Raw genomic sequence first — 13,262 nt, 5'->3', positions numbered from 1 at the left:
GTTTGCATTATCCCTAGATTAGACAGTGATGGGCATATGAAAATGCCTTTGATTACAATTTGCTAACTGGTTTCGGAGTTACAACATACTTTTAACTCTGCCTGCCTCTTCAAGACCTTACTGTGGGTTCCCACCCTTCCTCCTAACAATTTCACCATGCCTGGGATTAGGAGTGACGGAAGCCTGCAACAAGTGCAGAAAGGGGATACTACATCCCTGGATGTTTCGCCGTAGCCAGCTGGCTAGCCCAGCGCGGAGGCTGCCTGGTGGATGAACAGTAACTCTGATCACACTCTTATCAGCCCTCCTTTTTTTTTCCAGTGGAAAGCACAGACCCTTTCCATTTTTGCTGTTGCGTTGGTGAGAAGGAACCATTTGCGAGGCTTCCCAGCTGAGCTCTGTCGGAGTGGATGATTCCAGAGCCATTCTAATGAGGGGGGGAGGAAACACAGCCCATTGGCCAGCTGCTCGTGTGTCTGTGAAGTCAGGACTTCGTGCCACAGAAAAACAGAGCAGCAAATCTGCAGCATGTAGTGTTCTCGGAGCAAGGAAGCTGTCGATTCATTTGCAAGGTAAGATCATCTATGCATTTAACTTTTTCATCAAGCCAGACCTTTTCCAGGTGTGGTAGCTAGTAACTCCACCCCCTTACCCCGCATTAAGGAATCCCGAGGGGTCCATTTTATTACTGAGGCCATCGTAGCCAGGAGGACTAGGTGTTCTGTAAAAGGCCATCATACTGTAGGATATTAGTCTCGTCTCTGTATTCTAGACATTGTTGTGTTGCACCACAATTTTTATACAAATCAAAGATTTATTACAGAGCCTTTTATCTGCAGGCGAAGGAGATTGCAGAGGTAGAGACCTGGCTTTAAGAAAGACTTTGTAATCATCGCTTTAAACAGAAATGGAATTTTGGTTTTGGTGTGGGCACAAATAGAACATCCCGGTTAACACAAGGGGAAATACACACATACGTGTTCTGCGTGTGTTTGGACTGAGTAAACTACATCTGCTGTGGAAAGGCTTCATCTCCCAGCCCTGGGAGAGCTAAAAGCAGGATGTATGCATTACAGTTGTTCATTCATCAGTGGCTGCAGATAATGCAATTATCAAGTCAGCAGTGCATGAATGCCGCCGTGCGTGCTGCATACCGAGAACACTGTACTTCGGGGAATCGACACTTGCTGTAGTTTGAATAAAATACAAGGCTGGGAGGAGGAAATGTGTCTGTGGGTGGGAAGGGGGCTATGGTTAATCTAGATCACTCCATTGTTCCCAAGGATTGGTATGGTCCGTGCATTCCCGTGGAGAGACCTGTCCATAAAAAATTCAGGAGTGAAAAAAAAACCCAGCAACAGCTTCAGATATCCCTGTTGCCTGACAGATGGGGTAGATGTCTTGGTGCTTGTGAATTTACAGCAGTTTAATTATGTCCCAGCATGGAAAGGGCTGTATTTACAGTCCACTCTTTTATTTACATGTCAGATCCTGCATCCCTGGTGTTTCTGCTCCTGTTGTAAGGTGTCTTAGGGACGGTGAGAAATCACCATTGTGTTTTGCCACGAGCAAGAATATCACTTGTTTATTTATTAGCCTATTAGGGTAATGGGAAAGCCATTCCTGCCCTGCTGCGCAGATCTCATTTCAGCAAAACTGCCTGTTCTCCAGCTTGTACGCATTTGATTTTTAAACAGTGAGTGTACTGTGCTCATGCCAAGCCTAAAGTTGCTATGCCTCCAAACAGCCTGTATCAATTTTAGTTCCTAAAGCAAAAGCTCCACTTAGAGTGGAACCTGGAACTTCATGAATGGGATTTGCCCAAGCAAGGGTGTGCTGTGTACCTATCTAAAGGAAGAGAGAGAATAGTTTACTGACTTTTAGCTGCTGCACAGTATTTCTGTTCTGTTTGTGTTGGCACTGCTCTCCCTGAACTATAATTTGTACAGTAGTGCTTTAAAAATCTATATTATTTGAGATCAGGACCCCTGGTGCCAGGTGCTGTACAGACACATAGCGAAAGACACTCCCTGCCCCACAGAGCTTACAGTCAAAGAGACAAGACAGACAAAGGGTGAGAGGAGAAACAGAGGCCCAGAGAGGTTAAGTGGCTTGCCCAAGGTCAAGTAGTAGCTCAGTAGCAGGGTTGGGAATAGCTCCCATGTCTCCTGAGTTCCCAGACTAGTGCACTAACCATGTTGTTTATGCTTTAATGATTCTGTTGCACTGGTTCTTCACTCACACTCTTTCTTTGGTTGTTTAGATTTATTGATTATCTTAAAATATGCAGAGTGTTTTAAAGATAGTCTACTCTATAAAGCCAACCCCAGTATAGTAAATCTATAGAGAAACATGCAAATACACTGTGATGTTTAGACAGTCAAAACCAGAATTATTGTGCCACCTTAAGAACACAGTAGACTTATTCCACAACACACACACATTCTATCCAGAAAAAAAGCCGTTTCTAATATGTTCTGTATGCATGGAGGGCTAAGCTAGAAATCAGAAAAGTAAGAATTATTGTACGTTCAAAATGAGTAGTCTTTTCAGGTGCCTCTTCCCTCAGTAATAATTGCACAGGTGATGTTGAGAGTACAAAATTACAGGACTATGACAAGGGGAGATAATGTGATAAGCAGATTTCTTCTTGCACGTTCTCCACTTGTTATTGAGGGAAAGGGTGCGAGGGCTGGGGAGATGTCAGTGAAACGTTGAAGCATACTGAAAATGCTGAATTACCATGGTGGCAGCTTTAGAGAAGGGAGCATCTGAGGAAAGGTTTAAATTACTGTTCTTCGCTTAAATTACATTTCTTATTTTGAAAAGAGTACTATATGTGAGAGTATTTGGGGGGAGAGTCATCATTCAAAGACGGGGTTTGGCAACAGTTGTTGGTCCTTGAATTTAGTTATCCTACTTAATGTCAGCACAGCTGTTTTCCTTATTCATTTATGAAATGGATAGGAAATTATTTGCCTTGCTGATACCTTGCAGCAGTGAGCTCCACTGGTTAATTATCTATCGCCTAAACTCCCTAAAGTGTTGCTTTGGATCTGCTTTAAATGTTTGGCTCTTAATTTCATTGAGTGCCGCTTTGTTTTTGCCTTATAGGACAGGGTAAATGGGAATACCAAATTAGCCTTATTGATTTATTTATTTTTTTTAAAGCTAAGGGCTCTATGTCCTTTCTGGCTGCTCCACATTGATGGAATCTATTCTCTCACTGCACTTTTCTTTACATTAAGCCAGAGGAATGTCCACAAGTCCAGTGGTCTGATCCTGAAAACTTCATTCACGTGCATAAGCCCATTGACCTTAGTAGCACTATGCACATGAAGACACATTGCAGGATTGGGCCCTATACTACCTATATATTGTTTATGCCACAAGGGTTAAGGCTAGGTCAGCACATGCATTACACAATGTGATTTGTATGACAGTAGAAGCCCCAGCTGAGACCAAGGCCCCCTGGTGCTGTATGGACATATAACAGGAGGCAGGCCTGGCCCGAAGAGCTTACAATCGAGGCAGACAAAGTAAAGGACGGAAGGAGAAAGAGGCATAGAACATTTCCCAAGGTCAGTGACAGAGCCGGGAGTAGCACTCCCAGGCCAGTGGCCTGGTCACTAGGTCACGCTGCCTCCAAGTGACATAGCTTTCTGCTTTCCCCAGAAAGTCATTCTGGAGGGCACTCCCACATGTAGCTATACCTTCACCACTGCCAAAGGATCTGTCCTGAAATACCCCTCCCCCCGGCAAGATGAAGACGTTTAGCTGTGGGAGTTGGCTCCAAGCACCAGCCACGAGGGAGAGCAATGATAAATGTGTTCCATATGCCCATGAGGTAGCTACGATGCTTCTACAGCTCTCGTGGCTGGGGCAACTGAGACTGAACTACAGACAAGCATTGATGGAAGCCCCATGTGCTGCTCCTAAATTTACAGCTAGCCCTGCCTAGTTTATTTGTAATCTGGCCATTAAATCTTCTTTGTGGGCTGATTGCTAATATAAAAATGTGTATGTGGTTGTCTTGCTTTCCTGGAATTGTGAACTAGCTTTGCTTTGTGAGGTTCAGTCATGCACCATCCCTAGCACAATGGGGTCCTAGGCACTAACAATACATACAATAAATAATACCACATAGGACCTACATGCTTCTGGAAACTGCTTGGTCTGTAAAAGTGGATTAAAAACTATGAGAAAAGCTCTCTTGTGAGGTTTCTTGCTTCGGGCCCCAGCCAGAATCATAGAATCATAGGACTGGAAGTGACCTCAAGAGGTCATCTAGTCCAGTGGTTTTCAAACTGTGGGTTGCGACCCAGTACTGGTTCACGGAATGTAAGGCACTAGGTGTGGCGGCTCTGGTCAGCACTGCCAACCGGGCCGTTAAAAGTCCCATCGGCAGTGCTGCCTGACTAAGGCAGGCTAGTCCCTACCTGTTCTGATACTGTGCTGTGCCCTGGAAGTGCCCAGCAGCAGGTCTGGCTCCTCGGCGGGGAGGGGCACAGGGCTCCACGCGCTGCTGCCACCCCGAGCACCAGCTCCGCACTCTCATTGGCCAGGGGATGGTGCCTGCAGGTGAGAGCCGTGCAGAGCTGCTTGCGCACTGGGTGGGAAGGGCTCTGAGTTACTACAGTGAATTCTTTCCCAGGTATCTTCCTGCTGGGTCTTGCTCACATGCTCAGGGTCTAACCAATCGCCATATTTGGGTCAGGAAGGAATTTTCCCCCAGGTCAGATTGGCAGAGACCTTGAAGGTTTATTGCTTTCTTCTGCAGCATGAGGCATGGGTCACTTGCAGGTTTAAACTAGTGTAAATGGTGGATTCTCTGTATCTTGAAGTCTTTAACCTATGATTTGAGGACTCCAGTAACTCATCCAGAGGTTAGGGATCTATTTCGGGAGTTGGTGCGACTTTGTGGCCTGCAACGTGCAGGAGGTCAGACTGGATGATCACGTTGGTCCCGTCTGACCTTAAAGTCTGTGAGTCTATGTCAACTCTGTGAGTCTAAATATACCATGTTCACTGTGGATCATGGAGCATCCTTGAAGCTGTCTCAGTTGAGGTGCATATGCGGACTTTTGTCTGTCATTAATGGTATTTAAACAAGGGGATGTACTAAATTGTAAACAGGGTGATCTGTTTAACCAATAAAGATAACGATTTGCTCCCACTCCCTTCTGTAGTGTGCTCTGACTGGGGCTGTGCAAGCATGGGAAAAATATTTGCAAGTTTTTGTTCAAATAAGACATGTCTTTGCTATTATTGTTTAACTCCCTTTCATTGGCTCAGTTTTCGGAACTGTTTAAAGGACAGTTTTTGCTCCCTAGAATGTTCATGTTGCTGAATACTTATGTGAAATGGACTTGCTTCAGAAGTACTCGACATCCATTAGAACATAAGAATGGCCATACTGGGTCAGACCACACGTCCATCTAGCTCAGTATCCTGTCTTCCGACAGTGGCCAATGCCAGGTGCCCCAGAGGGAATGAACAGAACAGGTGATCATCAAGTGATCCATCCCCTGTTGCCCATTCCTAGCTTCTGGCAAACAGAGTCTAGGGACAACATCCCTGCCCATCCTGGCTAATAGCCATTGATGGACCTATCCTCCATGAAATTATCTAATTTTTGTTTTGAACCCTAGTATAGTCTTAGCTTTCACAACATCCTCTGGCAAAGAGTTCCACAGGTTGACTGTGCATTGTGTGAAGAAATACTTCCTTTTGTTTGTTTTAAACCTGCTGCCTATTAATATCATTTGGTAACCCCCTAGTTCTTGTGTTTTGAGAAGGAGTAAATAACTCTTGCTTGTTTACTTTCTCCACACCAGTCATGATTTTATAGACCTCTATCATATCTCCCCTTAGTCATCTTTTTTTCAAGCTGAAAAGTCCTAGTCTTATTGATCTGTCATATGGAAGCCATTCCTTACGCCTAATAATTTTTGTTGCCCTTTTCTTTACCTTTTCCCATTCCAATATACTCTATCTCTTTTGAGATGGAGTGACCACATCTGCATGCAGTATTCCAGATGTGAGTATACCATAGATTTATACACAGGAAATTATGATATTTTCTGTCTTATTATTTATTTATTCTTTTCTTAATGATTCCCATCATTCTGTTCACTTTTTTTGACTGCTGCTGCACATTGAGTGGATGTTTCAGAGACCTAGTCACAATGACTCCAATATCTCTTTCTTGAGTGGTAACAGCTAATATAGATCCCATCATTCTATATGTATATTTGGGATTATGTTTTCCAGTGTGCATTACTTTGCATTTATCAACATTGAATTTCATCTGCTATTTTGTTGCCTTTTGTGAGATCCCTTTGTAACTCTTCACAGTCTGCTTTGGACTTAACTATCTTGAGTAGTTTGTGTCATCTGCAAATTTTGCAATCTCACTGTTACCCCCTTTTCCATCTTGAAGGCTGCCATCTTGTGTTTGGGAATCAGCCAGTCAGGGCGCAGAAACCATAGCATATGACTCAACTGACCAGTCACACAGTTCAAATAGCAAATAATGGGAGAAATTTGACAGTTTGCCAGTGGCCAAAGAATTGAACTATGTTTAAATAAACCACTGGATGAAGAATTTAAGATACCAGCTCAGAAAAGCTTCCTGCTTCTAACGCCATCTCCAGAAGGCAGGCAAAATGTGTGTGGGGGGTCCCCTAATCTGCTGATCTTTGGGGTCAGCTGCAGACTTCAGCCTTGAACTTCTCTGAGACTACCCGTGTGCAAACCAGTATTTGTGAGTGCTGCTTCCTGCTCTAGGAGTTGTGCCCGCTTTTCTGTTTCAAGCCAGTTTGTTCTTTTATCCTCTGCCCACAGATTTCCCCAGGGGACCTCTTCAATTAGGAGGTTGGATACTGGACCATAGTTAGCTGTCTATCCCTTGATTGCTGAGTCCAGGCCAGGATTTAGGAAGACCTTGTATGGCGATAGTAAGCAGTACAGACAGGGTGAGTCATTTTAGGAGAAAGAGATCCAGGAAGAGCCATGGGATCTGTCTGTGTCCATCAGCCTTAGCAAAGAATCTTCTTTCTGATCATTAAAACTGAGGCCTGTCTCTCCTCTACTCTGAGAGAGATCATAGATGATGTTCGTGAACGTAGCGATGTGGGCAGTGTGTAATCTCAGTTACCAGTGAAGTCTTATAACCTGTTCTCATGTAATGGGTGTTTCAAGAAAAAACATTCAGAAACGTATTAGGTTCAATACATCATCACAAAGGGAAGAATGCAACATATACTCAAACCCCAAAGAAAGGTCTTCAGGGAAATGGTTATGCACGACAGCCTCTGCTGAGGCAATGTAGCACCCCGAGCCCTGGAAGCATCCCCTTGATAACACATTTTAATAGGCGATTACATAGTTTTGTTTCTTCTTTGACAAGGCCGGTGCAGTGCCATCAATACAGAGAGCCTACAGACTCCTGGGCTGGTTAATTATTAAAAGAACCTGCTAAATATTTTACACCTTTTTAGTAGTGGTTTAGCTCACATCTATTGATATTTTCCCCCTTCTCTCTTTCTTTTTGAAGTCGCCAAGAACAGAGGGAAAATAACCCTCAGTAAACTAGGAACCAATGTACACTCATCTAAGATTTGAAAAGAGAACACACATCTAAAGCACATGCTTTGCACTGTATCCTGGCCTATAATCCCTTGTCCTGACTTTCCCTATTGTCTCGCTCAAGTTCTGCTTTTTGGGGGTAATTGTCACCTTTGAAAAGAGTTGTGAATTTTTTAATATTTAGATTCTGGTAGCATCTAGAGGCCAGCCAAGCTGAGGCCACATTGTGCGACGTGCTATACAAGCAGGTATAGTAAATAACAGTGCCTGCTCCAAAGAGATTATCATAAGAGACAAGACCTAACAAATGGATGAGACAAACATGGGATGGGAGAGGTGTGCTAATAAAAATAATAGGGATGCATGCAATTCTTAGCCAGTCAGGAGTAGGAATCACAATTTGCTACCTCTCTGGCCATTTTCAGTTCTGCCATATCAGTGAGATATATGTTTTATTACAACTGATAGAAATTCCCCAGACATTGGAGAAATTTGGATCTGAATTTAGTGGCTTGAATCTCTTTCTAAAATACCTGTAAGTCTTTGCCTGCTGAAGTCGGGCTATTTCAAAAGCTTTGTACAATGGCTCCTGAAGAGTTCATTGCCTTCCCTTTAAAACAGGTGCTTAATTACACACTATCAATTTTCGGCCCTTCCATCATCTATGATCTCTTCCATAACAAAGATAGTAAATAATAAAGATAGTAATCTTTGTTATGGATTATCCTTCCATAACTAGATAGTAAATAATAAATCTTAGTCCCTGTCCTCTTTTTTATAACAGGTTCTCTTATTATTACTTGAACTAAAATTGCATGTAGGGGCCCCAGGTGCTAGGCACTGTACAAACACACAGTAAGAAACATTAGTTGTCCCCAAAGTGCTTTCTTTGCAGTAATACACAGCTTATGTAATGATGGGCTACATTGTCCATGGGAAAATACTGACAAGTATTAAAAAAGCTACTAATGTCAGATGGATGGCTACCTTTTATCAGATCAATGGGTAGTACCCACTATATGTACAGCCCTGCAGGCCTTGTAATCGTTTCTCTTTATTAACAGTAGGTTTTTATTAATATATTTCTTAAAGTATATTTAATTTATTGCATCAGTTTGTTGGACACCTGTGCAGGCTTTCATAACAATTATGCACAGAGATAAATAAAGCAAAAAACACCCGCTAAGACTGTCCTAATTCTTGGGACAGAATGGATGTGTACATGGGAGAGAACTGCTAAGCAGTCTTTGTGATAATGATACTGGATGGGAATCATTCCATTTAAATTCTTTTAATTGTGTTTTATTTCTAATTAGTAGAGAAATACAATGTGGATGTCATGCAGCTACAACAGTGATCTTCAGTGAATTGATTAGTCTATGCCTTCTTGGCTATGGGTGTGGGTCAGGTAGGTATTACATTCAAATACCCCATATAAAATGGTTCTGCTCAGTGCATGAGAATGGGGGGAATATTTTTTCTGATTGTAGCTGCAGTCTGTACAATCCCTGCTGATAAATCTTCCTTTTCCTGGGTTTGCATGTTCTGTACATCTGTTCCTCCTTGGTTGGGGGTTTTAATTTAAAAGATCCCAGGCCTCTTATTTCACTGTTTGTTGCCATTGGGTTGGGCTTTCTCACTTCTAGTAGGAATGGAGAGACACCTCTTGACTCAGTAGATCTGCTTCTGTGGTGAGGTGTATGGACCTTTAGTTGTTATGCGTCTGGATAGGCTACTTCACAGGACAGAGCTGAGAGCTGCACTTTGCTATCTTGTGGAGAATTTACTTTTGTTCTTTGGTGGTGTGTTTTTCCTTTATCTAGAACAAAAGCAATTCAGACTGCAAGTCTGTTTGTGCTCATTGAAAAACGTAACATCAGGCACCCACTGATTAGATTGACCCATACAAATGTACTGCTCCTGGCATTGTGGAGCCAGCAGAGCTGGGACACAGTATGAGCCGGATGACACTATGCCTTATGCTTCATCAGCCTATAACTATCAGCTTCAGACTCTTGGAGCCCCATATGAGAGCAAAAGGCCTGATCCAAAGCCACTGAAGTCCCTGGAAAGACTCCTGTTAACTTGTGGGCTTTGGATCAGGACCAGGAAGATCCCAGGCTGAGCTGGTCATTAAATAAATCGTTCGGCTTTTAACTGAGTAGAGTTGGTCTGAGAGCGGGAATGTGGAACCCACACAATGGCCTTGTTTAGTCCTTTGCTGGACTTTAGCAGCACCTCAGTTTCAAATGATGCAAAAGGGCCCGAGTGCCACCCCAGCCAAAGTGCCAGCAGTATCTCATAGCCTGTGCCAAAAACTCATAGCAAATGCTAAGCCATTTGCCATGTTGACACCTAGAAGAATTTCCCTCCTAGTAAAGTTGCCCTCAGCTGTGCAGAGAAGGTGGGTGCGGCGTGTATCATAGACCTCTCAGTACAGGCACTCTGTTGAACACACCGGCCCCAGGCTAAGGGCGAGTTGCTGAATGATCATTATTTCCTGCTAGCCTAAAATTTTTATACTTCTTCCTTAACTCCGCTGTGTAGACAGGCCTCTCTAGGGGGTAGGTCCACAAGCCTCCCAGCCCAGAGAGACAGACGTGTGTGTCGAAGAAAAACTCAGTTCTCACTTTTTGTTTGGATGCAGCAAAATCAAATACTTTATTATTTCTCCAGTAATTACCATGGAGGGAGAGAGTGCCATAGGACACAGGGTCCTGGACAGGTCTCTCAACTGGTAAACAATCACAGCAAGCCTTTATACCTTTTACAGACAATTTCTAACAATAATATAGACAGTAAAAAGCAACAACTACATTTTGTTTATACATAGCAAAAAGGCTTATCTTATTTGTCTCAATCCTAAGAAAAGCAAGCCTGCATTTTGGTTAGTGATTGCAAGGTCATAATAACTTTGTACACAGTTCCTGTCCTGTCGCCTCGCACTATCTTTGCTCCTACAAGTCTTACGTCATTAAGGTTACAGTATGGCCTGACTCTTGCTAACTAACATTCATTAAGATCTCTTCAAATCCTTGTTAATTATTTACTGGCTTCCACACTCCCCCCTTTTGTACTTCTAGTACAACAAACAATTTCAAATCTCAATTCGCATGAAACCATGGACTTCAGATTCCACAGCAAACATGTCAACCATCATGGGACGTAATGACAATGCATAATTAGCATGAACATGAAAGGTATTGCCATTCTTACAATATTTACAACAACAACAACAATAATATAATCCTAAATTAACTAACAACATTACAAACAATAACAATCCCATAGGAATAATATAATGGGGCTGTTGTACAATTGCGAACACAAAGCACAAAACATCATACCTAGTACATAAAGTAAACACTCTATAAGCTGTATGATAGGCATTCCTTCCATCTTGATATATATTCTAAAGCATGGGAATTTGCCCTTGCAATTCAGAGATTCTTTGAACCTTTGGTAACAATGAAAGCAAATTTTGAAACTAATCAGGCACGATTCTAGTCCAATCAAAATATACCTAAAATCTAAGAGCTACTTGCAATATTCTATCTGCATTCTATCTGCAGGCCAGTAAATGATATAATTGCCTGCAGCAGTGGTAAGATCAATATGTATATCTTGTATTTCCCCAGATGTCTCGGTAAACAATTACAGTCCCACAGGCATCCTCCCCATGGACCCAGCAGGATTCGGTATGTGGGAGCCCACACCCCCTAACTGGTCCATATGCTTGGAAGGAGCACTGTGAATATCCACACTTCCATCCAGAAAGTGTCCAAGTATGTCTTCATGACCACAGATCAGATGGTACTCCTGACGTGTCTGGAAGGGCAGTGGGCCAAGTCTGGTCCAGATCCCACTGCAATACCTTCCCAGCCTCAGTGATATGCAATACCATCTCTGTCAGTAACTTCTGGGTCATAGAACTAAGGGTGGAAATTACATGTAACTCAGCAACTCCAGCCTGTACTGAAGATAGCTGAGCTTCAAAAATAAGACTAGTGGCCTTTTCTAGTTGCCCCAATTTCTTATCATGTTCTTGGCCTGGAAGAATAGTCCAAATGGCTACTACACTATTGGCCAGATGAAATAACCCAGCCCACAGGGATCTGGTCAATTCCCTTTTTGTCCAGAGGAAATAACCCAGGCCTTTTTGTTGTGCTAATCTAATGGTAGCCCCTTGTGAGCAATCTGGGTATGTAGAAAACTGGATAAGGGCAATGTCAGGTAAAATCCAATTAGGGAGGGCAATACATACTGAAGGATTTATCCAGAACACAGGGCGCAGCCTGTAGAATAAACCCCAAAATCCAATTAATACCACAGTCCCAAGCATGGGTCCCACAAAGTTCTTCCTGCCAGTATGTAATTCTTTGTTTCTTCACCAGGGTCAGTTCTCAGTGTCCGTTTCAGTCAGGAATTCCTGGACTTTGGCAATGTCAGTGGAATGAGTGCTTCTTCTTCTTTCCCAAAACAATCAAGGTTTAGCATCCTACAGGGGAGAGGTTTCCAGCACATATCACCCTGTAATAGCTGTGCTCTTTTCTAGAAAAGTCTAAAGGCACAGTTGGTCTGTCAGTGGTCAAGGGAGCTTTTTCCCTGCTGTCCAGAAGCACAGTAGAACTAGAAGAAAGAATAGGCTAATCATCAATAGGAAAATTCTCCTGATGTGGAGGGGTCTTTTTTCAGTGAGAATCCTGGGTCCAAGCAGTCAGTTTGTGGCACTTCACAGCGGTGTCGGTAGTCAGCAGGACTGGGAAAGGGCCTTTCCAGCATGGAGCCAAGGCAGTCTTTCGCTGATGGATCTTGATGTAGACCCAGGCTCCTGGTTCCAACGAGTGGCAAGGTTGCACAGGATCCTTTGGTAGTGCTTCCATCACCTGTGTATAAAAAGACTTAACACATTTCATTAGTGCCTGACAATATTTAAGCATTATGTTATCCAGCAAATGAATGTCCATCTGAGCTGGGGTTAGCGGGGGTGCAGTTGGTAGTCAGCATTGGGTGTCCTGTCAAATTTCATGAGGGCTGAGTCCAGTCGTTCGATTGGGAATGGTTCTCATACACCTCAGTGCCAAAAGAAGGGCATCCGGCCACCTTAAGTTCGTTTCAGCACAAATCTGGGCCAGTTTATTCTGTAAAATCCCGTCCTGGCATTCCACTGTCCCAACTGTGGGTGGTGAGGGCAGTGAGTTGCACATAACTCCTGTACAATCTGTCCAGTAAAAATGAATTCCACGATCACTGTTGATAGTCACAGGGATGCCAAAACGTGGTACAAAATCTGTAAGCAAAGACATCTACTGTCCTGCAGGGAAAAGCTTCAACCCAAGTGGTAAATACATCAACTAAAACTAATACATATTCATAACCACAACATGTAGACATTTAAATAAAATCAATCTGAATATTTACAAAAGGTCCCCAAGGAGGAGAGTGGGCTGGCCGCTGCACACCAATCTCGTGTAACTGCAATAACCATTCCCCCCCCCCTTCCCTTGGTAAGCAGCCAAGCGGTGTCCTTGACTGGGGCCAGCGCATGTTAGCCATTCTCTACTTGGCTTTTTTAACCTACAAAGGAAACTTTTACTCTTCAATTATACACCTTTTTCATACCATGAACACATAAACAGTACTGTTATACAGTACAGATGTATTATCATTCA

General features: G+C 43.1%; 1 protein-coding gene across 2 annotated transcripts in view; it reads left to right on the top strand.

Annotated features, from left to right (window-relative positions):
• The first annotated feature begins 321 nt into the window (after positions 1-321).
• SORBS1 (sorbin and SH3 domain containing 1) overlaps positions 322-13,262 on the top strand; it is a 313,279-nt gene continuing 300,338 nt past the window's right edge. For both annotated transcript variants that reach the window (XM_045024362.1, XM_045024364.1), the window contains exon 1: positions 322-572. The gene's annotated coding sequence lies outside the window, so the exon portion shown is untranslated. The remainder of the gene's footprint in view (positions 573-13,262) is intronic.

The sequence above is a fragment of the Mauremys mutica genome, chromosome 7 (assembly GCF_020497125.1).
Source record: "Mauremys mutica isolate MM-2020 ecotype Southern chromosome 7, ASM2049712v1, whole genome shotgun sequence".
In the NCBI taxonomy this organism is placed as follows: domain Eukaryota; kingdom Metazoa; phylum Chordata; order Testudines; family Geoemydidae; genus Mauremys; species Mauremys mutica.
This window is presented reverse-complemented; position numbering and strand designations above follow the sequence as displayed.